The 15,718-nt window shown below is 30.5% G+C and overlaps 1 protein-coding gene across 1 annotated transcript in view; it reads right to left on the reverse strand.

Moving 5' to 3' along the window:
• The window catches only part of LOC133577200 (FH2 domain-containing protein 1-like), a 41,481-nt gene extending 26,088 nt beyond the window's left edge, over positions 1-15,393 (reverse strand). Inside the window, exon 1 of the mRNA XM_061930833.2 lies at positions 15,218-15,393. The gene's annotated coding sequence lies outside the window, so the exon portion shown is untranslated. The remainder of the gene's footprint in view (positions 1-15,217) is intronic.
• Between the last annotated feature and the right edge of the window lie 325 nt (positions 15,394-15,718).

Here is a 15,718-nt window from a genome sequence, read left to right on the forward strand (position 1 = left end):
ACGTCACGTCGACCACATCCCAAATGTTTATTTTCAGCACAATTTTGCAGATAAATTATCAAAAAAAATGCGTAAAAAAGTGCAGCAATGATGAGTCCGCCTGTATTATTTTGTTTTTTTTAAAGAAAATAAATCAAACAAATTAAAGAATCATTGCAGATTATGCAAATGTCACAATGACGTCACGTCGACCGCATCCCAAATGTTTATTTTCAGCACAATTTTGCAGATAAATTATCAAAAAAATGCGTAAAAAAGTGCAGCAATGATGAGTCCGCCTGTATTATTTTAGTTTTAAAAAAAAAAAAGAAAATAAATCAAACAAATTAAAGAATCATTGCAGATTATGCAAATGTCACAATGACGTCACGTCGACCGCATCCCAAATGTTTATTTTCAGCACCATTTTGCAGATAAATTATCAAAAAAATGCGTAAAAAAGTGCAGCAATGATGAGTCCGTCTGTATTATTTTAGTTGTTGTTTTTTAAAGAAAATAAATCAAACAAATTAAAGAATCATTGCAGATTATGCAAATGTCACAATGATGTCACGTCGACCACATCCCAAATGTTTATTTTCAGCACAATTTTGCAGATAAATTATCAAAAAAAATGCGTAAAAAAGTGCAGCAATGACGAGTCCGCCTGTATTATTTTAGTTTTTTTTTTTAAAGAAAATAAATCAAACAAATTAAAGAATCATTGCAGATTATGCAAATGTTACAATGACGTCACGTTGACCACATCCCAAATGTTTATTTTCAGCACAATTTTGCAGATAAATTATCAAAAAAAATGCGTAAAAAAGTGCAGCAATGACGAGTCCGCCTGTATTATTTTAGTTTTTTTTTTTAAAGAAAATAAATCAAACAAATTAAAGAATCATTGCAGATTATGCAAATGTAACAATGACGTCACGTCGACCGCATCCCAAATGTTTATTTTCAGCACAATTTTGCAGATAAATTATCAAAAAAATGCGTAAAAAAAGTGCAGCAATGATGAGTCCGTCTGTATTATTTTAGTTGTTTTTTTTAAAGAAAATAAATCAAACAAATTAAATAATCATTGCAGATTATGCAAATGTCACAATGACGTCACGTCGACCACATCCCAAATGGTTATTTTCAGCACAATTTTGCAGATAAATTATCAAAAAAATGCGTAAAAAAGTACAGCAATGATGAGTCCGCCTGTATTATTTTAGTTGTTTTTTTTAAAGAAAATAAATCAAACAAATTAAAGAATCATTGCAGATTATGCAAATGTCACAATGACGTCACGTCGACCGCATCCCAAATGTTTATTTTCAGCACCATTTTGCAGATAAATTATCAAAAAAATGCGTAAAAAAGTGCAGCAATGATGAGTCCGCCTGTATTATTTTAGTTGTTTTTTTTAAAGAAAATAAATAAAACAAATTAAAGAATCATTGCAGATTGTGCAAATGTCACAATGACGTCACGTCGACCACATCCCAAATGTTTATTTTCAGCACAATTTTGCAGATAAATTATAAAAAAAAATGCGTAAAAAAGTGCAGCAATGATGAGTCCGCCTGTATTATTTTATTATTTTTTTTTTAAAGAAAATAAATCAAACAAATTAAATAATCATTGCAGATTATGCAAATGTCACAATGACGTCACGTTGACCGCATCCCAAATGTTTATTTTCAGCACAATTTTGCAGATAAATTATCAAAAAAATGCGTAAAAAAGTGCAGCAATGATGAGTCCGCCTGTATTATTTTAGTTGTTTTTTTTAAAGAAAATAAATCAAACAAATTAAAGAATCATTGCAGATTATGCAAATGTCACAATGACGTCACGTCGACCACATCCCAAATGTTTATTTTCAGCACCATTTTGCAGATAAATTATCAAAAAAATGCGTAAAAAAAGTGCAGCAATGATGAGTCCGCCTGTATTATTTTAGTTGTTGTTTTTTAAAGAAAATAAATCAAACAAATTAAATAATCATTGCAGATTATGCAAATGTAACAATGACGTCACGTCGACCGCATCCCAAATGTTTATTTTCAGCACCATTTTGCAGATAAATTATCAAAAAAATGCGTAAAAAAAGTGCAGCAATGATGAGTCCGTCTGTATTATTTTAGTTGTTGTTTTTTAAAGAAAATAAATCAAACAAATTAAAGAATCATTGCAGATTATGCAAATGTCACAATGACGTCACGTCGACCGCATCCAAAATGTTTATTTTCAGCACAATTTTGCAGATAAATTATCAAAAAAATGCGTAAAAAAGTGCAGCAATGATGAGTCCGCCTGTATTATTTTAGTTTTTTTTTTTTAAAGAAAATAAATCAAACAAATTAAATAATCATTGCAGATTATGCAAATGTCACAATGACGTCACGTCGACCGCATCCCAAATGTTTATTTTCAGCACAATTTTGCAGATAAATTATCAAAAAAATGCGTAAAAAAAGTGCAGCAATGATGAGTCCGTCTGTATTATTTTAGTTGTTGTTTTTTAAAGAAAATAAATCAAACAAATTAAAGAATCATTGCAGATTATGCAAATGTCACAATGACGTCACGTCGACCACATCCCAAATGTTTATTTTCAGCACAATTTTGCAGATAAATTATCAAAAAAATGCGTAAAAAAAGTGCAGCAATGATGAGTCCGCCTGTATTATTTTAGTTTTTTTTTTTTTAAGAAAATAAATCAAACAAATTAAAGAATCATTGCAGATTATGCAAATGTCACAATGACGTCACATCGACCACATCCCAAATGTTTATTTTCAGCACAATTTTGCAGATAAATTATCAAAAAAATGCGTAAAAAAGTGCAGCAATGATGAGTCCGCCTGTATTATTTTAGTTGTTTTTTTTTAAGAAAATAAATCAAACAAATTAAAGAATCATTGCAGATTATGCAAATGTAACAATGACGTCATGTTGACCGCATCCCAAATGTTTATTTTCAGCACAATTTTGCAGATAAATTATCAAAAAAATGCGTAAAAAAGTGCAGCAATGATGAGTCCGCCTGTATTATTTTAGTTTTAAAAAAAAAAAAGAAAATAAATCAAACAAATTAAAGAATCATTGCAGATTATGCAAATGTCACAATGACGTCACGTCGACCGCATCCCAAATGTTTATTTTCAGCACCATTTTGCAGATAAATTATCAAAAAAATGCGTAAAAAAGTGCAGCAATGATGAGTCCGTCTGTATTATTTTAGTTGTTGTTTTTTAAAGAAAATAAATCAAACAAATTAAAGAATCATTGCAGATTATGCAAATGTCACAATGATGTCACGTCGACCACATCCCAAATGTTTATTTTCAGCACAATTTTGCAGATAAATTATCAAAAAAAATGCGTAAAAAAGTGCAGCAATGACGAGTCCGCCTGTATTATTTTAGTTTTTTTTTTTAAAGAAAATAAATCAAACAAATTAAAGAATCATTGCAGATTATGCAAATGTCACAATGACGTCACATCGACCACATCCCAAATGTTTATTTTCAGCACAATTTTGCAGATAAATTATCAAAAAAATGCGTAAAAAAGTGCAGCAATGATGAGTCCGCCTGTATTATTTTAGTTGTTTTTTTTTAAGAAAATAAATCAAACAAATTAAAGAATCATTGCAGATTATGCAAATGTAACAATGACGTCATGTTGACCGCATCCCAAATGTTTATTTTCAGCACCATTTTGCAGATAAATTATCAAAAAAATGCGTAAAAAAGTGCAGCAATGATGAGTCCGCCTGTATTATTTTAGTTTTTTTTTTTTAAAGAAAATAAATCAAACAAATTAAAGAATCATTGCAGATTATGCAAATGTCACAGTGACGTCACGTCGACCGCATCCCAAATGTTTATTTTCAGCACAATTTTGCAGATATATTATCAAAAAAATGCGTAAAAAAAGTGCAGCAATGATGAGTCCGCCTGTATTATTTTAGTTGTTTTTTTTAAAGAAAATAAATCAAACAAATTAAAGAATCATTGCAGATTATGCAAATGTCACAATGACGTCACGTCGACCGCATCCCAAATGTTTATTTTCAGCACCATTTTGCAGATAAATTATCAAAAAAATGCGTAAAAAAGTGCAGCAATGATGAGTCCGCCTGTATTATTTTAGTTGTTTTTTTTAAAGAAAATAAATCAAACAAATTAAATAATCATTGCAGATTATGCAAATGTCACAATGACGTCACGTTGACCGCATCCCAAATGTTTATTTTCAGCACAATTTTGCAGATAAATTATCAAAAAAATGCGTAAAAAAAGTGCAGCAATGATGAGTCCGCCTGTATTATTTTAGTTTTTTTTTTTTAAAGAAAATAAATCAAACAAATTAAAGAATCATTGCAGATTATGCAAATGTCACAATGACGTCACGTTGACCGCATCCCAAATGTTTATTTTCAGCACAATTTTGCAGATAAATTATCAAAAAAATGCGTAGAAAAGTACAGCAATGACGAGTCCGCCTGTATTATTTTAGTTTTTTTTTTTTTAAAGAAAATAAATCAAACAAATTAAATAATCATTGCAGATTATGCAAATGTCACAATGACGTCACGTTGACCACATCCCAAATGTTTATTTTCAGCACAATTTTGCAGATAAATTATCAAAAAAATGCGTAAAAAAGTGCAGCAATGATGAGTCCGCCTGTATTATTTTAGTTGTTTTTTTTTAAGAAAATAAATCAAACAAATTAAAGAATCATTGCAGATTATGCAAATGTCACAATGACGTCACGTCGACCACATCCCAAATGTTTATTTTCAGCACAATTTTGCAGATAAATTATCAAAAAAATGCGTAAAAAAGTGCAGCAATGATGAGTCCGCCTGTATTATTTTAGTTGTTTTTTTTAAAGAAAATAAATAAAACAAATTAAAGAATCATTGCAGATTATGCAAATGTCACAATGACGTCACGTTGAACGCATCCCAAATGTTTATTTTCAGCACAATTTTGCATATAAATTATCAAAAAAAATGCGTAAAAAAGTGCAGCAATGATGAGTCCGTCTGTATTATTTTAGTTGTTTTTTTTTTAAAGAAAATAAATCAAACAAATTAAATAATCATTGCAGATTATGCAAATGTCACAATGACATCACGTCGACCACATCCCAAATGTTTATTTTCAGCACAATTTTGCAGATAAATTATCAAAAAAATGCGTAAAAAAAGTGCAGCAATGATGAGTCCGCCTGTATTATTTTAGTTGTTTTTTTTAAAGAAAATAAATCAAACAAATTAAAGAATCATTGCAGATTATGCAAATGTCACAATGACGTCACGTCGACCGCATCCCAAATGTTTATTTTCAGCACAATTTTGCAGATAAATTATTTTAAAAATGCGTAAAAAAGTGCAGCAATGACGAGTCCGCCTGTATTATTTTAGTTTTTTTTTTTAAAGAAAATAAATCAAACAAATTAAAGAATCATTGCAGATTATGCAAATGTCACAATGACGTCACGTTGACCGCATCCCAAATGTTTATTTTCAGCACAATTTTGCAGATAAATTATCAAAAAAATGCGTAAAAAAAGTGCAGCAATGATGAGTCCGCCTGTATTATTTTAGTTGTTTTTTTTAAAGAAAATAAATCAAACAAATTAAAGAATCATTGCAGATTATGCAAATGTCACAATGACGTCACGTCGACCGCATCCCAAATGTTTATTTTCAGCACCATTTTGCAGATAAATTATCAAAAAAATGCGTAAAAAAGTGCAGCAATGATGAGTCCGCCTGTATTATTTTAGTTGTTTTTTTTAAAGAAAATAAATAAAACAAATTAAAGAATCATTGCAGATTGTGCAAATGTCACAATGACGTCACGTCGACCACATCCCAAATGTTTATTTTCAGCACAATTTTGCAGATAAATTATAAAAAAAAATGCGTAAAAAAGTGCAGCAATGATGAGTCCGCCTGTATTATTATTATTTATTTTTTTTAAAGAAAATAAATCAAACAAATTAAATAATCATTGCAGATTATGCAAATGTCACAATGACGTCACGTTGACCGCATCCCAAATGTTTATTTTCAGCACAATTTTGCAGATAAATTATCAAAAAAATGCGTAAAAAAGTGCAGCAATGATGAGTCCGCCTGTATTATTTTAGTTGTTTTTTTTAAAGAAAATAAATCAAACAAATTAAAGAATCATTGCAGATTATGCAAATGTCACAATGACGTCACGTCGACCACATCCCAAATGTTTATTTTCAGCACCATTTTGCAGATAAATTATCAAAAAAATGCGTAAAAAAAGTGCAGCAATGATGAGTCCGTCTGTATTATTTTAGTTGTTTTTTTAAAGAAAATAAATCAAACAAATTAAAGAATCATTGCAGATTATGCAAATGTAACAATGACGTCACGTCGACCACATCCCAAATGTTTATTTTCAGCACCATTTTGCAGATAAATTATCAAAAAAATGCGTAAAAAAGTGCAGCAATGATGAGTCCGTCTGTATTATTTTAGTTGTTGTTTTTTAAAGAAAATAAATCAAACAAATTAAATAATCATTGCAGATTATGCAAATGTAACAATGACGTCACGTCGACCGCATCCCAAATGTTTATTTTCAGCACCATTTTGCAGATAAATTATCAAAAAAATGCGTAAAAAAAGTGCAGCAATGATGAGTCCGTCTGTATTATTTTAGTTGTTGTTTTTTAAAGAAAATAAATCAAACAAATTAAAGAATCATTGCAGATTATGCAAATGTCACAATGACGTCACGTCGACCGCATCCAAAATGTTTATTTTCAGCACAATTTTGCAGATAAATTATCAAAAAAATGCGTAAAAAAAGTGCAGCAATGATGAGTCCGCCTGTATTATTTTAGTTTTTTTTTTTTTAAAGAAAATAAATCAAACAAATTAAATAATCATTGCAGATTATGCAAATGTCACAATGACGTCACGTCGACCGCATCCCAAATGTTTATTTTCAGCACAATTTTGCAGATAAATTATCAAAAAAATGCGTAAAAAAAGTGCAGCAATGATGAGTCCGTCTGTATTATTTTAGTTGTTGTTTTTTAAAGAAAATAAATCAAACAAATTAAAGAATCATTGCAGATTATGCAAATGTCACAATGACGTCACGTCGACCACATCCCAAATGTTTATTTTCAGCACAATTTTGCAGATAAATTATCAAAAAAATGCGTAAAAAAAGTGCAGCAATGATGAGTCCGCCTGTATTATTTTAGTTTTTTTTTTTTTAAAGAAAATAAATCAAACAAATTAAAGAATCATTGCAGATTATGCAAATGTCACAATGACGTCACGTCGACCGCATCCCAAATGTTTATTTTCAGCACAATTTTGCAGATAAATTATCAAAAAAATGCTTTAAAAAGTGCAGCAATGATGAGTCCGCCTGTATTATTTTAGTTGTTTTTTTTTAAGAAAATAAATCAAACAAATTAAAGAATCATTGCAGATTATGCAAATGTCACAATGACGTCACGTCGACCACATCCCAAATGTTTATTTTCAGCACAATTTTGCAGATAAATTATCAAAAAAATGCGTAAAAAATTGCAGCAATGAGTCCGCCTGTATTATTTTAGTTGTTTTTTTTAAGAAAATAAATCAAACAAATTAAAGAATCATTGCAGATTATGCAAATGTCACAATGACGTCACATCGACCACATCCCAAATGTTTATTTTCAGCACAATTTTGCAGATAAATTATCAAAAAAATGCGTAAAAAAGTGCAGCAATGATGAGTCCGCCTGTATTATTTTAGTTGTTTTTTTTAAAGAAAATAAATCAAACAAATTAAAGAATCATTGCAGATTATGCAAATGTCACAATGACGTCACATCGACCACATCCCAAATGTTTATTTTCAGCACAATTTTGCAGATAAATTATCAAAAAAATGCGTAAAAAAGTGCAGCAATGATGAGTCCGCCTGTATTATTTTAGTTGTTTTTTTTTAAGAAAATAAATCAAACAAATTAAAGAATCATTGCAGATTATGCAAATGTAACAATGACGTCATGTTGACCGCATCCCAAATGTTTATTTTCAGCACAATTTTGCAGATAAATTATCAAAAAAATGCGTAAAAAAGTGCAGCAATGATGAGTCCGTCTGTATTATTTTAGTTGTTTTTTTTTTAAAGAAAATAAATCAAACAAATTAAAGAATCATTGCAGATTATGCAAATGTCACAGTGACGTCACGTCGACCGCATCCCAAATGTTTATTTTCAGCACAATTTTGCAGATATATTATCAAAAAAATGCGTAAAAAAAGTGCAGCAATGATGAGTCCGCCTGTATTATTTTAGTTGTTTTTTTTAAAGAAAATAAATCAAACAAATTAAAGAATCATTGCAGATTATGCAAATGTCACAATGACGTCACGTTGACCGCATCCCAAATGTTTATTTTCAGCACAATTTTGCAGATAAATTATCAAAAAAATGCGTAAAAAAAGTGCAGCAATGATGAGTCCGCCTGTATTATTTTAGTTGTTTTTTTTTAAAGAAAATAAATCAAACAAATTAAATAATCATTGCAGATTATGCAAATGTCACAATGACGTCACGTTGACCGCATCCCAAATGTTTATTTTCAGCACAATTTTGCAGATAAATTATCAAAAAAAATGAGTAAAAAAGTGCAGCAATGACGAGTCCGCCTGTATTATTTTAGTTTGTTTTTTTTAAGAAAATAAATCAAACAAATTAAAGAATCATTGCAGATTGTGCAAATGTCACAATGACGTCACGTTGACCGCATCCCAAATGTTTATTTTCAGCACAATTTTGCAGATAAATTATCAAAAAAAATGAGTAAAAAAGTGCAGCAATGACGAGTCCGCCTGTATTATTTTAGTTGTTTTTTTTAAGAAAATAAATCAAACAAATTAAAGAATCATTGCAGATTATGCAAATGTCACAATGACGTCACGTTGACCAAATCCCAAATGTTTATTTTCAGCACCATTTTGCAGATAAATTATCCAAAAAAATGCGTAAAAAAAGTGCAGCAATGATGAGTTCGCCTGTATTATTTTAGTTTTTTTTTTTAAAGAAAATAAATCAAACAAATTAAAGAATCATTGCAGATTATGCAAATGTAACAATGACGTCACGTCGACCACATCCCAAATGTTTATTTTCAGCACAATTTTGCAGATAAATTATCAAAAAAATGCGTAAAAAAGTGCAGCAATGATGAGTCCGCCTGTATTATTTTAGTTGTTTTTTTTTTAAAGAAAATAAATCAAACAAATTAAAGAATCATTGCAGATTATGCAAATGTCACAATGACGTCACGTCGACCACATCCCAAATGTTTATTTTCAGCACCATTTTACAGATAAATTATCAAAAAAATGCGTAAAAAAGTGCAGCAATGATGAGTCCGCCTGTATTATTTTAGTTGTTTTTTTTTAAAGAAAATAAATCAAACAAATTAAATAATCATTGCAGATTATGCAAATGTAACAATGACGTCACGTTGACCGCATCCCAAATGTTTATTTTCAGCACAATTTTGCAGATAAATTATCAAAAAAAATGAGTAAAAAAGTGCAGCAATGACGAGTCCGCCTGTATTATTTTAGTTTGTTTTTTTTAAGAAAATAAATCAAACAAATTAAAGAATCATTGCAGATTGTGCAAATGTCACAATGACGTCACGTTGACCGCATCCCAAATGTTTATTTTCAGCACCATTTTGCAGATAAATTATTAAAAAAAATGAGTAAAAAAGTGCAGCAATGACGAGTCCGCCTGTATTATTTTAGTTGTTTTTTTTAAGAAAATAAATCAAACAAATTAAAGAATCATTGCAGATTATGCAAATGTCACAATGACGTCACGTTGACCAAATCCCAAATGTTTATTTTCAGCACAATTTTGCAGATAAATTATCAAAAAAAATGCGTAAAAAAAGTGCAGCAATGATGAGTTCGCCTGTATTATTTTAGTTTTTTTTTTTAAAGAAAATAAATCAAACAAATTAAAGAATCATTGCAGATTATGCAAATGTCACAATGACGTCACGTCGACCACATCCCAAATGTTTATTTTCAGCACCATTTTGCAGATAAATTATCAAAAAAATGCGTAAAAAAGTGCAGCAATGATGAGTCCGCCTGTATTATTTTAGTTTGTTTTTTTTAAAGAAAATAAATCAAACAAATTAAAGAATCATTGCAGATTATGCAAATGTCACAATGACGTCAAGTTGACCGCATCCCAAATGTTTATTTTCAGCACAATTTTGCAGATAAATGATCAAAAAAATGCGTAAAAAAAGTGCAGCAATGATGAGTCCGCCTGTATTATTTTAGTTGTTTTTTTTAAAGAAAATAAATCAAACAAATTAAAGAATCATTGCAGATTATGCAAATGTCACAATGACGTCACATCGACCACATCCCAAATGTTTATTTTCAGCACAATTTTGCAGATAAATTATCAAAAAAATGCGTAAAAAAGTGCAGCAATGATGAGTCCGCCTGTATTATTTTAGTTGTTTTTTTTCAAGAAAATAAATAAAACAAATTAAAGAATTATGCAGATTATGCAAATGTCACAATGACGTCACGTTGACCGCATCCCAAATGTTTATTTTCAGCACCATTTTGCAGATAAATTATCAAGAAAATGCGTAAAAAAGTGCAGCAATGATGAGTTCGCCTGTATTATTTTAGTTTTGTTTTTTTAAAGAAAATAAATCAAACAAATTAAAGAATCATTGCAGATTATGCAAATGTAACAATGACGTCACGTTGACCGCATCCCAAATGTTTATTTTCAGCACAATTTTGCAGATAAATTATTTTAAAAAATGCGTAAAAAAGTGCAGCAATGATGAGTCCGCCTGTATTATTTTAGTTGTTTTTTTTAAGAAAATAAATCAAACAAATTAAAGAATCATTGCAGATTATGCAAATGTTAAAATGACGTCACGTCGACCACATCCCAAATGTTTATTTTCAGCACAATTTTGCAGATAAATTATCAAAAAAATGCGTAAAAAAGTGCAGCAATGATGAGTCCGCCTGTATTATTTTAGTTTTTTTTTTTTTAAGAAAATAAATCAAACAAATTAAAGAATCATTGCAGATTATGCAAATGTCACAATGACGTCACGTCGACCGCATCCCAAATGTTTATTTTCAGCACCATTTTGCAGATAAATTATCAAAAAAATGCGTAAAAAAGTGCAGCAATGATGAGTCCGCCTGTATTATTTTAGTTTTTTTTTTTTTAAAGAAAATAAATCAAACAAATTAAAGAATCATTGCAGATTATGCAAATGTCACAATGACGTCACGTTGACCGCATCCCAAATGTTTATTTTCAGCACAATTTTGCAGATAAATTATCAAAAAAATGCGTAAAAAAGTGCAGCAATGATGAGTCCGCCTGTATTATTTTAGTTGTTTTTTTTAAAGAAAATAAATCAAACAAATTAAAGAATCATTGCAGATTATGCAAATGTCACAATGACGTCACGTCGACCGCATCCCAAATGTTTATTTTCAGCACAATTTTGCAGATAAATTATCAAAAAAATGCGTAAAAAAGTGCAGCAATCATGAGTCCGCCTGTATTATTTTAGTTGGTTTTTTTAAAGAAAATAAATCAAACAAATTAAAGAATCATTGCAGATTATGCAAATGTAACAATGACGTCACGTTGACCGCATCCCAAATGTTTATTTTCAGCACAATTTTGCAGATAAATTATCAAAAAAATGCGTAAAAAAGTGCAGCAATGATGAGTCCGCCTGTATTATTTTAGTTTTTTTTTTTAAAGAAAATAAATCAAATAAATTAAATAATCATTGCAGATTATGCAAATGTCACAATGACGTCACGTCGACCACATCCCAAATGTTTATTTTCAGCACAATTTTGCAGATAAATTATCAAAAAAATGCGTAAAAAAAGTGCAGCAATGATGAGTCCGCCTGTATTATTTTAGTTGGGTTTTTTTAAAGAAAATAAATCAAACAAATTAAAGAATCATTGCAGATTATGCAAATGTAACAATGACGTCACGTCGACCACATCCCAAATGTTTATTTTCAGCACAATTTTGCAGATAAATTATCAAAAAAATGCGTAAAAAAGTGCAGCAATGATGAGTCCGCCTGTATTATTTTAGTTTTTTTTTTTTTAAAGAAAATAAATCAAACAAATTAAAGAATCATTGCAGATTATGCAAATGTCACAATGACGTCACGTCGACCGCATCCCAAATGTTTATTTTCAGCACAATTTTGCAGATAAATTATCAAAAAAATGCGTAAAAAAGTGCAGCAATGATGAGTCCGCCTGTATTATTTTAGTTGTTTTTTTTAAGAAAATAAATCAAACAAATTAAAGAATCATTGCAGATTATGCAAATGTAACAATGACGTCACGTTGAACGCATCCCAAATGTTTATTTTCAGCACAATTTTGCAGATAAATTATCAAAAAAAATGCGTAAAAAAGTGCAGCAATGATGAGTCCGCCTGTATTATTTTAGTTTGTTTTTTTTAAAGAAAATAAATCAAACAAATTAAAGAATCATTGCAGATTATGCAAATGTCACAATGACGTCACGTTGACCGCATCCCAAATGTTTATTTTCAGCACAATTTTGCAGATAAATGATCAAAAAAATGCGTAAAAAAAGTGCAGCAATGATGAGTCCGCCTGTATTATTTTAGTTTTTTTTTTTAAAGAAAATAAATCAAACAAATTAAAGAATCATTGCAGATTATGCAAATGTCACAATGACGTCACATCGACCACATCCCAAATGTTTATTTTCAGCACAATTTTGCAGATAAATTATCAAAAAAATGCGTAAAAAAGTGCAGCAATGATGAGTCCGCCTGTATTATTTTAGTTGTTTTTTTTCAAGAAAATAAATAAAACAAATTAAAGAATTATGCAGATTATGCAAATGTCACAATGACGTCACGTTGACCGCATCCCAAATGTTTATTTTCAGCACCATTTTGCAGATAAATTATCAAGAAAATGCGTAAAAAAGTGCAGCAATGATGAGTTCGCCTGTATTATTTTAGTTTTGTTTTTTTAAAGAAAATAAATCAAACAAATTAAAGAATCATTGCAGATTATGCAAATGTAACAATGACGTCACGTTGACCGCATCCCAAATGTTTATTTTCAGCACAATTTTGCAGATAAATTATTTTAAAAAATGCGTAAAAAAGTGCAGCAATGATGAGTCCGCCTGTATTATTTTAGTTGTTTTTTTTAAGAAAATAAATCAAACAAATTAAAGAATCATTGCAGATTATGCAAATGTTAAAATGACGTCACGTCGACCACATCCCAAATGTTTATTTTCAGCACAATTTTGCAGATAAATTATCAAAAAAATGCGTAAAAAAGTGCAGCAATGATGAGTCCGCCTGTATTATTTTAGTTTTTTTTTTTTTAAGAAAATAAATCAAACAAATTAAAGAATCATTGCAGATTATGCAAATGTCACAATGACGTCACGTCGACCGCATCCCAAATGTTTATTTTCAGCACCATTTTGCAGATAAATTATCAAAAAAATGCGTAAAAAAGTGCAGCAATGATGAGTCCGCCTGTATTATTTTAGTTTTTTTTTTTTTAAAGAAAATAAATCAAACAAATTAAAGAATCATTGCAGATTATGCAAATGTCACAATGACGTCACGTTGACCGCATCCCAAATGTTTATTTTCAGCACAATTTTGCAGATAAATTATCAAAAAAATGCGTAAAAAAGTGCAGCAATGATGAGTCCGCCTGTATTATTTTAGTTGTTTTTTTTAAAGAAAATAAATCAAACAAATTAAAGAATCATTGCAGATTATGCAAATGTCACAATGACGTCACGTCGACCGCATCCCAAATGTTTATTTTCAGCACAATTTTGCAGATAAATTATCAAAAAAATGCGTAAAAAAGTGCAGCAATCATGAGTCCGCCTGTATTATTTTAGTTGGTTTTTTTAAAGAAAATAAATCAAACAAATTAAAGAATCATTGCAGATTATGCAAATGTAACAATGACGTCACGTTGACCGCATCCCAAATGTTTATTTTCAGCACAATTTTGCAGATAAATTATCAAAAAAATGCGTAAAAAAGTGCAGCAATGATGAGTCCGCCTGTATTATTTTAGTTTTTTTTTTTAAAGAAAATAAATCAAATAAATTAAATAATCATTGCAGATTATGCAAATGTCACAATGACGTCACGTCGACCACATCCCAAATGTTTATTTTCAGCACAATTTTGCAGATAAATTATCAAAAAAATGCGTAAAAAAAGTGCAGCAATGATGAGTCCGCCTGTATTATTTTAGTTGGGTTTTTTTAAAGAAAATAAATCAAACAAATTAAAGAATCATTGCAGATTATGCAAATGTAACAATGACGTCACGTCGACCACATCCCAAATGTTTATTTTCAGCACAATTTTGCAGATAAATTATCAAAAAAATGCGTAAAAAAGTGCAGCAATGATGAGTCCGCCTGTATTATTTTAGTTTTTTTTTTTTTAAAGAAAATAAATCAAACAAATTAAAGAATCATTGCAGATTATGCAAATGTCACAATGACGTCACGTCGACCGCATCCCAAATGTTTATTTTCAGCACAATTTTGCAGATAAATTATCAAAAAAATGCGTAAAAAAGTGCAGCAATGATGAGTCCGCCTGTATTATTTTAGTTGTTTTTTTTAAGAAAATAAATCAAACAAATTAAAGAATCATTGCAGATTATGCAAATGTAACAATGACGTCACGTTGAACGCATCCCAAATGTTTATTTTCAGCACAATTTTGCAGATAAATTATCAAAAAAAATGCGTAAAAAAGTGCAGCAATGATGAGTCCGCCGGACTCCGGTTTGCTTAATGCCCACTTTAGATGCGTCTCGTCCCGATGTAGACTCCATGTAGACATGCTCGTCGCGATCGATTAACAAACTGTACGTGAACAATTAATGCGCCGCACAGGGGAAGTTACATCAACAAACACATTTATTTCCGGTTTGGATAACAAAGTAAAAGTATGTTTGCAACACACCGGATCTGAAATCGCCACCGTTCCTAGGCGAGTTCTCAACGTCCGACTAAATACAAGTCGTAATCGTTTTGTTTTTTTTAAAAACCCAGAACTTTCTTCTACATTTCGCTACTCACCGTGTACTCGTCGGGAATGAAGAAGTGCGGCTGTCAAGTTAGTTAGGAAAAGGTTCAGCTCGGTTGTTGTCGTCAGGAAGTTTAAATAACGTTTGTTTGGAGAGCAGAGCACGCGCAAGTGGCGGGAGTGTGTGCGTCACGAGGCGGAAGTCAGATTTTTTGCATGGGCGGGGCTTTCTTCCTATTGGTTAATAGAGATGGTGCTTCCGGTCCTCTGAAAGAACCGTCAATATAGTTAGGGCCCGCATGGCCCATTGTAAAAAGGAATCCCAACGGGAGTCCTTTTGCAATGGGACATAAGGACCTATTGTTTTTCTAAGGTTTTATTATTATTCCGCCGCCTCTTTGAGCACTAATTTGACCCACTTAACATGCTTCAAAACTCACCATATTTGACCCACACATCAGGACCTGCGAAAATTATCTTTTAATTTAAAAAAAACCGAACCCCAAAACTCAAAATTGCGCTCTAGCGCCCCCCCCTAGAAAGAAAACTGCTTA

The sequence above is a fragment of the Nerophis lumbriciformis genome, linkage group LG37, assembly GCF_033978685.3.
Source record: "Nerophis lumbriciformis linkage group LG37, RoL_Nlum_v2.1, whole genome shotgun sequence".
NCBI classification, from domain to species: Eukaryota; Metazoa; Chordata; class Actinopteri; order Syngnathiformes; family Syngnathidae; genus Nerophis; species Nerophis lumbriciformis.